This window comes from Ursus maritimus, unplaced genomic scaffold (assembly GCF_017311325.1).
Source record: "Ursus maritimus isolate PB19 unplaced genomic scaffold, ASM1731132v1 scaffold_4, whole genome shotgun sequence".
In the NCBI taxonomy this organism is placed as follows: Eukaryota; Metazoa; Chordata; class Mammalia; order Carnivora; family Ursidae; genus Ursus; species Ursus maritimus.
In genome coordinates this window covers 9,935,459-9,952,389 of record NW_024426552.1, presented here as the reverse complement: position 1 = coordinate 9,952,389, position 16,931 = coordinate 9,935,459, and positions in this window count along the sequence as shown.

Here is a 16,931-nt window from a genome sequence, read left to right as displayed (position 1 = left end):
ACTCTGCCACCCACTAATAGTTTTATGTAATAGACTCTGGAACCTTACTTGAATGACAATTGGAATGCATTCTTCATTATGTTCTTTTCTTCTCTTTCTCCACTGTGATACTTGGAAATAAGATGTGATGGCTGGAGCTCTGACTGACATTCTGGGCCCTGAGGAACAAGGCAATACTTTAGCACTGGTAAAGTACATAGCTGGAAGGAGTCTGAGTCCCTAAGTATTTTAGAGACTATAACTATAACCACTATACCAGCCTGGACTTCTTACCTTCTGATTTTGTCATTTGCTTAAAGCAATTATTATTTTTATGTTCTGGTACTCACAGCTGTGATTAAAGGAAACCTCATTTATTAAGAATCACATACAAAAGCAATTATTTCATTTGGGAAAAAAAAGGACTTGAAGAATTTCAAACTATTTTTATTAAAGAATTTTCATAATGGAATCAATAATACTGTATTTAATGATGTTAATTTTGGGGGGCATTGATGTTAATTTGATGTAAATTATTATAAGTATTAATGTAAGATATTTAAAAAAACCCAAACATAATCAAGCAAATTATAGAGATGAGACCAAAATCTGTGGATTTCTCAATTCAAAACACATAGCAGAACATTTCACCAATGCCACTGGTGAACAAAAGAATATAATGTCAACTGAGCAGCCAGTCACTCCAGAAAGCAGCTGTGTTTTCCAAAGCAGAGGACACAACAGCCTTTCTTCTTATGTTTGTGGTGCTATTTCTCAATCACAAGCCAATGATGACTAGGAACAATATTCAAAATATGTATCAATCTGTACAGTTTGGATCCCGACCAATCAGAACAGATGCTGGCTGTAAAGCAGCTAGTCTATCCATCCTGGCGCCTGCTGATGTGATATCAGTCTGATGATACCAATAGCAGTCTTTGTACAGAAATCACGACCACATTCTGTCTAATCCCTGCCATACCCCATGGGAGAAATGCTCATGGCATGTGCAAAATGCCCAGGTCCATGGATATTCCTCTTCTCTCTGTGATTTTCTTAATGGGGTTGTTTAGAAGAAAGTGTCACCCATAGATTCTTCTGGAAAGATTCTTGGAAGGTGATTAACCAGCCTTTTAGCACACGCTTTTCTTAACCATCATTTGCCCATGTTTGAGTGAGTGCTTTGCACATACGTGTGTACACATACAAACACACTCATGCACACGTGCACAGAGGCAGTGTGATCCGGCCACGAATGCAGTGAATTGGACCCGTGACAGCAGTGCTGTCTCCTTTCTGTCCAGGAGGAAGAAGCATCAGAGCCTCCAACACACTGGACCTGTTTCTAGCATTCATGTCACAAAGCTCCTGGTGTCTAAAAGACTATTTTTGATGTGCAGCTGTTGAGTTGAAACATCTGATAGTTTCTCTTCTCCAGGCGGGTTTGGTGCAAGATACCAGTAAACGATCATTTGTTTCAGTTCTTATAAGCATCAAGAGACTAATATTAGATAATAGTTCCTCCCACACATGCTCCTTTTCTTCTGGCGTGTAGCCTAGAGGATCCCAGACCCTGAGAAAACCATGCAGAGCCATTCTCTGGCAGGCCTGGGCTTTTATCCTCAAGACCCGTGGGGCTCCATCTGCTTTACAAAGTCTGACCAAATGGGAGAAGGGGAACATACGCTGTCACTCCCCCACCCCTGGAGTCCACACAGAGTTTTTGCTGGAGTTGCACTCATTTCCTTTTGTGTCCTTCCCTGTGGATTCTGGGACTAACTGGCTATGATTCACTGGAACTGTCATTTGTGTACTTGGAGGACATTAGTGAAATCCCCTTTCAGTTCACTGGAGGCGGGGGTAACGAGTGATCAAAATATTTAGCAACTGGTAAAATTTAACAACTGTTAAGGCCACAGCATTATCCATTCAGAATGGATGCTGGCCACAAAACCTGAGCTGGTTCCTGGAGGCTTCTTGTCATAGACTCTGGGGGCTCAGGGAAGCAACAATTTGCCAATTGGTAGGGGAGCTATTTCCATATTTGTGGAATATGGGGGAACTAGAGAATCCTCAGCCTCAACCTTAATGAGCCTCTTGTCTATCTATCTCTGTGGTATTTACCAACCTTGTTTACGTGATGGTCCACGATTGGATATTTCTCAAGGTCAGAGGGACGCCCCTATTTGCCAGTTGCCAGATGGCCTTTGTCCATATCTGGAGAATCATTTACGATTCTCAACAACAACAACAACATCACTCAAATTGTTAACATGTGCATATGAGAAATTACAGTAACATAAATGCCAGATTATCTTTGACTTAGAGTAAATGGAACTTTGTGGAGTCAACGGTGCAAGAGCAGACGGTCCCAGAAGCATCATGGGGGGGAAGATTGAAAGGTGTTTCATTATGGGAGCCATTATGGTGCCTTCCATTTTGCAGTAAGAAGTAGACTTATTCTGTGTTGCCTCAAAGGAGCGAAATAGGGGCAGTAAGTGGTAAGGATAGGGTGGTAGAATTGGGGTCAACGTAAGGAAGGGTTAATGGAAGGAAAATGAACTATATAATGGAAGTTCAAGGTCAGTACAATTCAGTCTAAGAAATTCTGTGAGGCACCTACCACGCCCTGGTTACTATGTGCAATGTTGTAAAAATAAAGAAGGATATAGTAGTCTCAGCCTACTACGAGATATATAGACATAGATATAGATAGAGACATATGTGTACATATATACCCACATATAGATACATACACATATGAAAAGGATTAAAAAATTAATTAATAAAAAAGAATTAATAAAAAAAGAATTAATAAAAAAAGAATTAATAAAAAACATCAGGACACGTGCCACAAGAGAGGCTGTCGTGAGGTTCCCAGCAGTGCAGGCTGTCGTGAGGTTCCCAGCACTTAGGGGACCAGGAAAGTGTCTACCAAAGAGTGAGTGATAGTTCTAGGATTTGAAGATTGAACTGTTTGAATAAGACATCCAGACAGACAAGGGATAGAGAATATTTCAGGCTGAAGGAACAGTGTGTGCAAGGTTCAGGGAGGCCCTTCAAGTTGAGTGTAGAGAACTACAAGCGCTTTGGAATCGATTACTTTGTCAGAGAGCACTGGCTGATACTCCTCTGGAATATTCTCCATACGTCAAATGAGCCAGAATTTCAACACTTCACTCATTTTGAAGCATTGCTTATGTTTCTATATTTGTTTGGTTCTCCTCATTCAATAGATCTGTGCTCCAGTCACTCCATAAGGGAATTATTTGGTGAAAGGTTTCCTGAGTTTATGAGAAGGGAAACATTCAAATGTGAATCAAATTTAAGTTGTTTTTAGTCCCCATGAATTTTTTTTTTCATTTTGCCCTTTTTTGCTTTGCATAGGAATATGCTTATACTTAGATTAGCTTTGGAGACGTCCAAGATTTTAAAAATATATCTAGCATCCAGTGTCCTTAGAAGGTAGATTGGAATTCTGTAAATGGCTAATGGTCTGGTGAAAAAGATGAATCAAGTGTAGTATCTGTTTTTGTTTAAAAATAATTACGATCAGAATGGTCCCACGTGCAGTTGAATGTATAAAATCTTTCAAAATTGCTTCAAGTCAATTTTTAAGTTATGTTTATTTTACGTCCACACCTTGAGTGTCCTGGCCCTCTACCCATTGGGCCAGCCAGGGACAGAGAGGTATGGAGAAGAAAATGAGTCAGGAGGCCAGACTCCAACTCCATCAGGCCTCAGGCAACTAGGAATATTGGCTACTTGTCTTCCAGCCCTTCGTCCACCAAACCTAACCCCATCACTCACCACTACAGGGGCGAGAGAGGGTCAGCTCTGTGCCCCTTCGATATGTGTCACCACTGAATTTGAAAGGCACCCTCGACAATCTTGAATAAGTAAAAACTACTAAATGTTCCCGAATCATAAGCCGATGGCTTCCAAGTGGCAAATAAATGTCCTCAAAAAATCTCTATTTTCTACCCAGTTTAACAGAAACGTCTGTTGAGTTCACTGCCAGGTGCCACATTATCACTTAACCAAAAATTTCTCTATAAAAATAACTTCCCCCACTGGAATGGTGGGATGTATACAGAGGAATCTATTTATGTTCCTGTTCAGTCTCAACCATTTTTAAGAAATGAGCTGAATGGAGAGAATTTAAGCAATCCGGGCATCTCTGGGAAGATGTGGCAGATGTTAGCTCTTGAATTGGTGGAAATAGAAATGACTACCTTCATTTCATGAGCAGACCTATTTAGGGTTTTTTCCTTTTTTTTTTTGGTGTTATGCTGACTTTTTAATATAATTTGGAACAGAAGTTACTTAATCTGAACAACACTATCTTGTTATTATAAAACTTTTGGTTTGAGAAACATTTTGGCTTGAGCCGAAAGTTGCCTTTCCTTCTGCTTCCTGGAAGGCAGAGGGTCCTTAGAAGGGAGACCCTGCAGATGGGATGTGCTGAGTGGGCAACAGCCCTGGCCCCCCGGGGGGGGGTCACCTCCCTTAATCCTGACAAGACTCTTGAAGTGTTTGTTCTTTCAGATGAAGAAAAGGGGCCTAGAGCAGCTAGTGGGTCCTCCCCTGGGTACGTTCTTCACTGTCTCAGGAATGCTCAGTCCTTAGCTGCCAGGACCCTCTCAACTTGCCCCTACAGTGGCACCCCCCACCCCGTATTTTACTGACCTCTTCGTCTGGGGCAGCATGGACTGGGTCACGTTCACCATGGTACCCCCGCCACCCAGAGCAGATCTGGGAACTCAATGGGGGCTGGACAGTGATTTGTTGAAGGAACTGGAGCCTCATGAGTGATGAGAGCAGCAAGTACCTTGGAGGCCGAGGAGGGGTCAGCCCGGACTGGGACAGGAGGGACAGGAGGCCTGGGAGCAGAACTCGTGCTCACCTGCAAGAACTTCAAGAGTAGAGTTTCAAGCAGGATGACAGTGCAAAGGGTAAGGTTGATGAATGGGGAGCAAATAGGGTGGGTTTTGTCAGGAAAAAAAAAAAAACCCACACAATTGAATGAGGCACGGCGTTCATCCTGGTGTGTCTCATTTTTTTCTGCTAGCCGTCTACAGTCGTGTCTAACAATTTCAAAAAGTTGAAGTTTTCTTCCTCCCAAAATAAAAAGCAGATCTCATTCAGCACAATACATCCAGATTTATTTAGAGCTCATTCATTGAAGATCCACAGGAAGCATTTCCTATTTTTAATTTAGTCAGATTTTTTTTAATGGTCTGTGCTACCAATTTGGAAAATAGTTTCCTTTTCTAAGCGGAGTTTACTTACATTGCCTGTTGCTCGGCTGACACAAGCTTAACTTCTCTTGTAATTAAGAATCATTTTGGGGCACCTGGGTGGCTCAGTCAGGTCATGATCTCAGGGTCATGGGATCGAGCCCCGCATTGGGGTCCACGCTCAGCACAGAGTCTGCTTAGGACTCTCTCCCTCTACCTCAAATAAATATATATCTTTAAAAAAAAAAAAAGAATCATTTTATGGAAACTACCTTTTGGAGAATGCTTAGTGTCCTGAAAAAGTAAATCTGTTGGCTCTTGACTCTGGTTAGTATCAAACTTCTAGAGAAGGAGGCTAAATAAAAATGTATTTTAGGGGCGCCTGGGTGGCACAGCGGTTAAGCGTCTGCCTTCAGCTCAGGGCGTGATCCTGGCGTTATGGGATCGAGCCCCACATCAGGCTCCTCCGCTATGAGCCTGCTTTTTCCTCTCCCACTCCCCCTGCTTGTGTTCCCTCTCTCGCTGGCTGTCTCTATCTCTGTCAAATAAATAAATAAAATCTTTAAAAAAATGTATTTTTAAAAAATCCTTTAATAAGCTAGGGCAGGCTCTATGAAAATCTGCTTCCTGGTATTCAAAACACTTAAGAGATCAGTCTCCCTGGAACATGGGCATATAGTCGAATGAGAGCTCCCCAGCATCCAGGCAAGAGCCCACCGTTCTGAGCTGAACTCTCCCCTCCTACTCGCTTGTAGAGGAAAGAGGCTGATGTTTAAAGCTGTTTCTCTTGAGGCAATGAATCCGCCTCCTCCTCCTTTCCCTCTGCACAGAACCTTCTGATGCAAACTTGCCAGGAGCGGTGCGCTCACGAGTAAACATTTCCCAGGTTCAGAGGCAGTCGTTCACTTGAGATTTACATGAGTTTGAAAGAGTTATTTGCTTTCTTGTCCCTTTAGGATGGAGAAGCAAAGCTGGAGCCTCTGCAGGTTCACTTTTTCAAGAGTAGCCTCTTTCCAAGACAAAGTAGCCCGGGAAAGAGACTGGCTCTCTCAAAGCTCCTAATGGAAGGTAATCCTTGGAACGAGACTGGGTGATTCCACCAGCAAGAGAAGCAAGATGTTGTCTTTCAACAGTGAGACGTTCATGGGGCCGAGCAATGAACCAAAGAGTCTTTTCATAGAAAATATGATAATGCAGCAGGAAGCAGGGCAGGTCGGCAAGATCGCAGTGACTCACATGGTGTTAGCCCAGCCCAGGAGGGGTCCAGGCGATCAGTGCCCTTAGGGGCAGGTGCGCGCACCTGGACCAGTGATGGCCGCTGAGGAAGAGAAGGTAAGCAGACCTATTGGAGGTTCACTGAAATCTATGACTCAAACTCTCCTGCACCCCCAGAGGAGGGTACGAGGGGCCAAAGTAAATGACACAGCATGAGTCGCTGATGCATACTGACTCAGGGAGAAGAAATGTGGTCGAGAACGGCAGGGGTGGATTGGAATGTCCAAACCCTAATCCTGGAGGCATGTGCCTTTGCAGGGCTGTGAGACTTCGCCTGGACACATTTGGAATTGCCCATAGCATTGAGGTTTGTGGGCACATTCTGATTCTGCAACAAGTAATAGCGATTGTTCACTTAAGAGGTGTCTATTGAATGTCGATCGTTGTAGGGCATGCGCTAGGACTTGTGAAGGCTACGAAGATGTGCAAGGCCTGTCTCTGTCCCTCGGTGTCTTAAAGGGGTTATTCACTATTTTCAAAGAAATACACACGCACACACACACACATATATACAGACATGTGTGTATGTGTACGTACATACATGCACACATATATATGCATATTTATGTATATTCTCTTTCCTAAGTTATAAAGATGTTGGTAATTAAGTTTTCAAAAAATTGGCAAGAATTCTAGAATTTGTGTGAGGCTGTCTGGCATCAGCTGATAAAAGAGAAGTCTTCGTCCTTTGCTATTTAAAGAGACACTAGATATCTCTAAGGGCCAGAGAAAAACTCTTCCATGGGTGAGAAAGAGCCATGAAAAACTGAATCTATACAGTAGTGAAATTGGGCTGAGTCCCAGCCTCACCCCTGTGTGACGGTGGATAGGCGCAGGGCTATTAAAGCCTCAGTTTCTAAGGATAAAAATACTTACCCCAAAGGGTTCGGTGAGGATTGCACAGATGGCTGGCCTGTGGTCGATGTTCTGTAAATGTCAGCTCCTTCCCCAAGATATTTTCCCTTTCGTTGGACTTCAATCTCCTGGATTTACATAAAATGAGTTTTCTTACACTGAAGATCTGACTGCCGGCCGTGAAGGTCTGTGACAGAGCAGGTAAACGTCTCTGGAAATGGGGCACCTGTGGCACCCTAAAACCCCTCCCTTCTCCCTCTTCAAAAATGTAATGATGTTGGATAAAATATTAAATGGGTTTTTTTTCCTAGAGAGAGAGAGAAAAAAAAAAAAAAACACACACATGCTGGGAGGGAGGGGCTGAGGGAGAGAGAAACTTAAGCAGGCTCCATGCTCCGGGCAGAACCTATGTGGGGCTTGAACCTACAATCCTGAGATCACGGCCTGAGCTGAAATCAAGAGTCAGATGCTTAACTGAGGCACCCAGGTGCCCCTTAAATGTTTTGTTTTGTTTTAACATTTAATGTTTTTTAAGTGCATGGCTTGGGAAAGTGATCAGAGGCCAAAAGGCTAAGTAGGAGTGCAAATCCAAAGAGGAGAGGGCTAACACTGTCAGCAGCCCTAGGTTGCTTGGCTTTTCAGGGAACTAGGCTGTGGGTTTAACCTAATGGTGAACTGGGTTAGGTGGCCCCACGTAAACCTAGGATCTTTGAAGACCTGTGCCTTCAGTGAAAAGATGAACAAAAATATCATCTCCCAAGAGTGTAAATGGCCAGGGAACTCATCCGGTATCAGCCTTGATTCTGGGAAGACAGAGAAAAGTGTTCTTTGAGAATATTTGACCATCTTTCATGAAGGTTGGAGGCCCATCTCCTAGTACACACATGGTCTGCAAAGCATCAGGCTAAGAATGGGACATTCCCGCGCCAGACCGGTGGTGGCCCCAGGCACTTGGCAGGAGTAAATGAAAACCTCTAGAGGGTAGAATGCCTTCAACCCAGACGTCAAAGAAAGTTCCAAAATTCATGAATTAAAAAAAAAAAATCACAGACACATAAGTAAACAGGGTACCATGTGCGAGAGTCTGCAGAAACAATACGCACAGAATGAAAACAGAGACTCTCAGGTACGGAAATTGTTGAAAACAAATATAAATATATTTTAAGTGTTTTAAAAAAGAAAGGAGTGTCTTGAAAACATGAGAAGAGAAAAAGAGCGTAAAAATGATGACACAGATTTGAAAAAATAATAAACATGCCTTCCAGAAACAAATCTATAATAAGCAAAATGTGAAGGTCGTGGCCAGGACTAGCAGCAGGTTGGGCAGAGCTGAGGGAACCGGTGAGGGCGAGTGACTCTTATGGAATTGGGAGGAGCGCAGGGCAGAGTGATGAGGTGAAAACACTAAGGGAAGGGGAGAACACGTCCGTGAAGCAGAAACGTATCTCACACATTCGGTCAGCTTGAGGAAAGAGATACTACAGAGGACAGAGGAGGCCCCGTGTTCAAGCTGGTTGTGGGGACGTCTCTGGGATTCACGAATTCCATGAGTCCTCTGACTTTGGAATATCAGGGAATCATGGGCAGGATAAGAGAAAGCCCCTCGAGGTTTTCTGGATTGAGACAACTGAACACCGAGGATATCCCAGAAGTTGCCAGAAAAGACAAACGATGTAAACGGAGCCACAGTTAGACAGCCGATTCCTCAACAGGGCCGTGGAGCTAAAACCAAGCATGAGTATCTTCAGCGGTCTGGGAGAAAGCAACTGTCAACCCAGAACTGGGTACCCAGTGGAAACATCTTTTGGCAAAATAAAGGTATTTTCAGATGAACAACAATGAGAGAATCTATTACCCACAGAGGCTCATCACATCATGGAATTTCTCTGCAAAGTATGCTCCGGAAGGAAGAAAATGGACCCCAGAAAGAAGGTCGGGTACAGATGAAGGTTTGATGAGCAAAGAAAGCACGTGGGCCTCGCAAATCCATTTTACCATGCAAATCTATGAAGAAAATCCATCAGTGATAAACACAGAGTTTCAGATACTGAGTGTTTACCTGCTTGAGGGAGGAAGCAAAGAGAATTTCTACTTGAGCTCAGGGGTGAGTACGTGGGTGCTTCTTTTATATTCTATATACCTGAGTGTCGATTATATGCACGCATATTCCTTGGTATGTTTGAAACATGACTTATTATAAAAGATTTAAATATCATCTCAAAATCCACCTTGAAAATTGCAGATAATATTACACTTTGAACAAAAAAATTCAAAATTTGCCTTAATCAACATGTGTTAGTTCCTACAAACGTTCAGAAGGTAAGAATGGAAATAGAACATGGCACTTGGAGGAGACAGTACTATCTAATATCTCTTGAAATCAATAGGTGACAGATAAATTCAATAGGGGAAATTTTACCATTCGATGATGCGTGGTCTTTTGTATTTCCTTCTTTGCAGTGGCCCTGAGGAAGCTCAAATCCCAGTGTGTGCTCAGCTGCTTTGGCTTTCTCACAGTGGGGGCCTGACCTTGCTTTCCTCAGCTGCTGGATCCTTACGGCCCCCCAAAGCCTGGTAGTTTGGGGTAACAAAAGTAGACTTGCAGCCAGGTCCAGGGTATGCCAGGAAAGGGATCAAGGCAAAGGGAAGTAGAGAGTTGCCTGTATGTCCTCTATGAAAGCACTTCTCCAGCTGCACCGTCGAGACCTTTCTGTCCCAGCCAGACTGCAAGCCTGGAAGACAGGTCCCCGTCACTGTGGCTCTTCATCATGCAGCTGGTGCTGCAGGCAGAGCGCGGGGTGCCCCTGGCTAGCGGGTCTACAAATAGGGATCAAGTGCATGAAAAAGTGGTAGATCACGGACCAGGCAGCCCTGGCTGTCCTTACAGATTTCCTCCTACGTGTGCACCAAGACAGGATGTATTTTGGGTATTTGAGCCTTTTCTAGATGGTTTTCTGATGAATGAGTTCATCTGTAAGCGCATCTGTTGCTTGCATCAGATCCGTGATAGCGAACCGATTTCTTTGCTCGTGTGCACTGCTGCTCGGTGTAGAGAACACCTGCCCGTGTGAGTGTGGGTGCTCACGAACCTGTGTGCACACGTGCACGCACACACACGTACCACACACCACACATCACACTCTGCGTACCCTGCCCACGCCATACGCACCGCACCACACATACACACACACACACACACCACATCTACGCACACCACACACGTGCCACATGCACACACATACTACACATATTACACAACATATACACACACACACAACACAAACCACACTTACCACACATACGTCATTTACAAGCAAAAATTTCACAATGTTTTCATGTCACTGTCTGAGAATTCTAAAGATGGTATCGCACGAAATATCTTAAATTATTTTGCACAAGTCACCAGGTCACGAGCGTGTGAGTTCATACACAAGACGACACCGCAGCTGAATCAGCCACGGCGAGCCGAGGGGGCCGCCGTGGGAAGCAGCGCGAGGGCCTGGCAGGACGCGGGCGCTGTGCGGGCAGTGGGGGACCCCCCTGCATGGCTGTGGCAGACTTCTAGGAAGGTAGCGAGTGCTGGGTAGCGTCAGAGAGCGTTTCTGCAAAGGTCCTTGTGTTCGCCAGAACCGCCTCACCTCCTCACTGCTTCTCCTAAGAGCTCGGACCTAAGCTCCTTTGTCTCAGAACTAACTAGAAGCACCTGCTATCTCAGGTAGCTTGTGAACCTAGGAAGTGGGGGATGGGGTCTGAGACCCCTGCCATCGGGGGCCCACAGGAAGTGCTGCTGCCACCACCGTCGGGGATAGCAAACCTGTGATCTGGCCTCAGCCAAAGGGGACAGGTTTCGCACCCACAGGGCTTTTCAGGTGTCCCCCTTCTCAAGTCCCCATCGCCAAGGGGGTTCATCTCCCTGCCCGGACACGGGAGGTGTGGAGAGGCGTCCGTGGCTGCTGGAGGATGGGTTGGCCTGTCGGTAGAACAGGACTCAGCCTCTGAATTACCTGTGACACTTCGTCTCCACCTGCAGTGTATTTCCTGGGTTGCTCGGGATTGGATCAGTGCATAAAAGACCACACAACCTGCACAGGAAGTCTAGCAGCAAGGTAGCCGATGAGCAGTGTGTCCCCTGTAATAGATTCTGAGGGCATCGAGGAGATCCTCCCTACCAGCTTCTGGAAAGATGGCGAGTGGGGCAAGATAGACCCTCCTCATGGCCCAGAGGGATCAGACAGTCCCATAAACAGTCCTCCCTTTCTCCACATCTGCCTAGACCAGAGATCCTTGTGTCCTCCTTAGACTTCCTTCCAGGTCTTTCTGAGCATTTATCAGTACAAGTAAGTTAGGTGGGTGGGAGAGGAGGGAATGAAACGTGGAGTGGCTGGGCCCAAGGGTCCCTGGGACAAACCTGGATCATGGGATCATGGACGCAAAGGGTTGGAGGGGACGGAGCAGGACAAACTGCTGAGGAGTGGGGAGGAGGAAGGAGGTGGCATGGGTGGGAAGGACAGGACCACGCGGAGGGACTTCCCCAGAAATCTGGCTCCTGCATCAAAAGTCCTTCAATGGTGCTATGCTTCACTGAGATCAAATGCCCAGGGACTGGGCAGTTTTCCAACTTGCCCTTAATTGTACTCCTGACAGCCTGGCTTTATTGTTGGTTTCTAAATGTTGTGAATGCCAAGAAAATCAGACACCATAAAATGAAGGCTAGATTTTAAAACCAAATATTAACCATACCTTTCATGTTTAAGTGTTTCCCAGTGGACAGCATTTTTTTTTACACTCATTACTGTATTTCTCCTTACCACCGCTGGATGAATTATGCAAGGAGTCATGCCCATGTTGTATATGGAAAGCTGAACTTCAGAGAGGTTAAGTAATTTGTTCCAGGTCACACAGCTATTCTGCGGAGGAGTCAGGACTAGAATTTGGAGCTTCTTTTCACACTAGCAATTTGGTTCTGGCACATCTCTGTCCCACCTGCTGTCCCACCCACTTGACCATGGTACTGCTATAAGGATACAGGTAATTGTCCCCCCGACAGCGGTCCCCTGAGTGCTCCCTCCCTTTCTCAATAAATTGATCATCGGTTGGTTGGGTCGACATGCCTGAAATTTGAAAACATGAGAATTTCTGAATGGTAACATAAAGAAAACGTGCCTTCTGAATACTTTTGAACTATGAAGGCTTGCTGTAGAAAGGAATTTTTTTTTTACGATTTTATTTATTTATTTGAGAGAGAGAGAGAAAGTAGGAGACGGGGAGGGTCAGAGGGTGAAGCAGACTCCCCCTGAGCAGGGAGCCTGATGCGGGACTCGATCCTGGGACTCCAGGATCATGACTTGAGCCAAAGGCAGACGCTTAACCGACTGAGCCACCCAGGAGCCCCTGGAATTGGTTTTGTCATAGTCTCTTGGGGAGTCAGTTCCATGGACTCACTCCACCAGTTAGAGAAGCAAATCAAGTTCTGGAGAGATAGGCACATTGTCCAGATTTGGGCAGGCAGAGGGGCCCCAACAGTGCACCCGAAACCGAGATCCAGAAACCCTAGATCCTGTAGTCCTTCTTGCCAATGTGAACAAGATCGGGTCCTTGTGGGTGCTCGATGCTTAATTTATAAGAGCACATTTGGCGCTGGGGATGGGGTGTGACCTTCTTACACACACACACACACACACACACACACACACACACACACATCTGATTTATAAGCCCAGGAAATCGCATTCTTTATTCCCCTCCGTGGAAATGAGGTGAGAGTTTGCCTGATTCGAGCAGCTCATTGTCCTCTGGGAGAGCAAACAAGGCTTTGCCCTCCAGGATTGGCTATGGCTGGAGAAGTTGGCACACTGGAAATGATCTGGTTAGAGCTGGTAAAGAAATACTCTTTAAATGTGGTCCCTCCATGTGATGGTTCTAAAGAAATATAAAAATGTCGATACCACATTTCAGGCAGATATGGCGAACACGTCCTCTCATACACTGCTGTTCCATGTGAACACAACGCAATATTTTGGAGAACAAAATTCAGCCATTTCTCTAAAAACTTAAAGAAGTTTATTTTTTGACCCAGCAATTCCTCCTCTAGGACTTCGTCATATAGAGATACGGCCAAAGGAGCACAGAGGTCCACTCAGTGACGCTTAGCTTAGCACTGTTTATAAAATTAAACATCTGGTCACAACCAGCGTCGGTCCGTGCACAACGGTTTGGATAAATGGTGGTCTCATTATGCAGTGAAGTTCCGTTCCATTCATAGAGAAAGAGAGAGAGGTCTTCATGTGCTCCCGTGAAGTCCTCTCTCTCCCACATAAAGCAGAAAGAGCAAATCGCAGGAGAGTTTGTCTACTGGGTTTCTATTTCTCCCGAACAAGAAAAAGAAAAAGGCATAATTGCATACTCTGCATTTTCAACAGTGCACGGGCATGAAGAGCAGACTGGAAAGCGATACCCCAAGTTTCAATGGTTTTCATCTTTTGGGAGAGGGAATGGGGAGATTGCTTTCTTTTTCCTCCGTTCCTCTTTTCTTCCTTTCCTTCCTTTCCCTTTCCTTCTTTTCTGCACGAAGTCCAGTAGCTTGAAGGTTTTTGCATTGCTAAGTGCTACTTTCATAGGCGCAAATGTCAATAGAAATTGAAGGCAGGCACAGCGGCCTGTCCGGGGAGCTTGTGCTCTACTGGCGTGGACGCTGCATACCTTCTGGGCTTAACCTCGCAGGCCGCTCGCAAGGTCTCTGTGGTGTAGGTAATGGCATCATCTCATCTTACAAGGGAGAGAAGTGAGAAGCAGGGAGATGAGATCACTTGCCCAAGGTTACGTGGCTGGTGAGGACAGAACAGGGGTCTGACTGTGGGCTCCAGACCAGGAGATCCCTGCGCCTACCTCTCACTGGGACTCCCACTCCGGGGGTGGCCTGTCTGGAGGTCTACGGGGGTGGAGGGGCATCAAAGGGCCTGAATGGGGCACCAGCAGATCTGACTTGTCCCAGCTAGAGAGGACTCGAGCTTCTTCCCAGAGACACAGTATCCCTCCTTGCTGTGCGCCTGTCCCCAGCTGCTGCCCCAGAGCTGTCCCCCTGCTGGGGCCCGCAATCGGCCCTGGGAGAGCTGTGGGGAAGGGCGCCCTGGCCTTCTCTGGGCTTCCTCTCTGCGGGCAAAACACCTCTCCAGCTCAAATACAGCGGCTCCCACCCAGCCCCTGGAGAAAGCCGGGAGCAGCTTGGTGTCCGCGCGCTGTTTTCCTGGGTGAACTGGGTCAAAGGTGCTGATGGAGGGAGGCTGTCGGATGGGCCCTGGCATCTCTTCTGGGAACAGGGTTTTGGCTGTCCCGCAAGTGGCCACGGAGGTCGGGTTACAGCCTGGCGGAGCTGGAGCGAAGGCCAGGCCTGGGGTCAGGCGAGGCCTGAGAACTGCCCGGGAAAGGATTCACCCCAAAGCCCTCGGCCAAGTGGGACAAGCCTCAGCACGCCCTTTCCTCACCTCTCAGGGGGCTCTGACAACACCGTCCTGCCACTTGCCGGAATCCTGAAAACTAAGGGAGCCTGAGAGACTGAACGTGCGGGGATTCGAAAGTTCTAGGGAAACCGCTCCGGGGGCCTGTTCCTTGGTGAGGTGCACAGCTGTGCCAACATGAACGTTAATTTTTATCCAGAATGTTTCCAGCCTGGAATGCTTTTGTCTACCTGACTACACTGGGCAATTGCTGTTTGTCTCTGAAGATTCAACATGGGAATGGCCTTCTCCAGGGAGGTGTAACCACGCTGGGATAGGCAGGGGTCCCTCTGCTGCTCTGGGAATCCTGTGGGTGACACCCCCTCCCCCATTGCACTCCCCATGCCCGGTTCTTTTCACAGCTCATTCCCCCACAAAACCCTAAGCCATAGAGAGACAGCAGTGTCCCCTCCCCAGCTCAGGGCTGGCACTGTGCCCAGCTGTGACCTGACTGAACAGCTCCTCTAAGAGAGCTCCTCTCTGCCCAACCAAGAATGGGCGTCAAGCCAGGGACCGGCATGGGATTTGTGCCCCGCTGAAGAGGAGAAAACCCTCAAAAGGGATCCTCTGGAGAATGGAAAGGAACAGCTTGTGAATATCAGAGGAGAAAGACTTCCAATGAGTAACAGGCCCAGGTCACAAAGGACACCCTCCTGGCAGATTCATGGAACAAAAGGCAGACATCAAGGAAGACAAATTCAAACAAGGAGAATCCCCTCGGAGCTGATTAGGCACTTTTGTGCAGTGTGCAAACTGCACAACCGGACATGGTAACCCTAACAATAGTGTTAAAATACCACACACTGAGCTCCCACTGGGGCTGGGTACCAGATTAGGGAGGTGATATATGTTATTTCATTGAATTTTCATATCAGTTCTATGAAACAGTGATTATTCTTCTCATTTTAAGGACAGGATAAACTGAGGCTTAAAAAGGATGTTTTCTCAAGGCCATTGTTTCAAGGAGAAGTTGGCATCCAGCCCCACTGTGCTGGCCCTCGGGGCCCTGCTTCTGACCGACACTCCAGTAGGTCTCAGAAAAACAGGTGCAAAGGGCCATCTAGACCCACACTGCCAAAGAAACTGATGGAAGAGAGGAAAACCTCCAAGGAGAAGAAAGGCACAGGCTACAGAAAATGGGAGACGTAAGACTAGGGGACATGCCACCTGGGACCTTTGACAAAACAAGCTGATGGCAGAAGCCAACAGGTGTCTGCTTTAGGAGAAGCAGCACCTGCTTGTGTGGGGGCTATGGACAGAGAGGAGACGGTGACACAGCAGCACCTGTCCTCCTAATGGGCCAGGAGCACAGGCTTTGAGGCAGCTGGCCAAGAAGACAGGATGGGAGGATGGGCCAGCTCTGGCCTCAGAGGATGGTAAATAAGGGCAGACAAATAAGAAAGAACAAAGGATTCTGATTGGGCAGGAAACAGTGTGGCAGCAACGGAATCACTGAAGCTATTAGGTTTTTTGGGTGGTTTTTTTAAAGATTTTATTTATTTATTTGACAGAGAGAGAGACAGCAAGGGAGGGAACATAAGCAGGGAGAGTGGGGGACGGAGAAGCAGGCTTCCCCCTGAGCAGGGAGCCTGTTGCGGGGCTGGATCCCAGGACCCTGGGATCACGACCTGAGCCAAAGGCAGACGCTTAACGACTGAGCCACCCAGGTGCCGCTGAAGCTATTAGGTTTGCAGATGAAACCAGAGAGGAAGGGATTGGGAGGTCATGGGTCTAGTAAAAGATGAGGTGGATGCCAAAGAAGAAAAAGGGTGGAAATGTAAAATCCATCCGCTGAAATGAAGCTACTCGTAAGTGTATATAAATATTATTTGTGAAAACCACAGACCTGTTCTTCAGGAATAGTGAGCAGGAGAAGTTTGTTTAGCGGTAGGAAGAAAATTATAAATATAAATATAAATAAACACATGGATAAATATAATTAAATTATAAATGTAAATATAAATAAATACTCTATTATTTTTTAAAAGTCTGTAAGGATACATTGAATTAACTATATGAAATTAGTTAGTAGGTAAGGCTTGATTTAAATCTAAGGAACATCAGGATCAGTGTATTTCAAAACTAATTC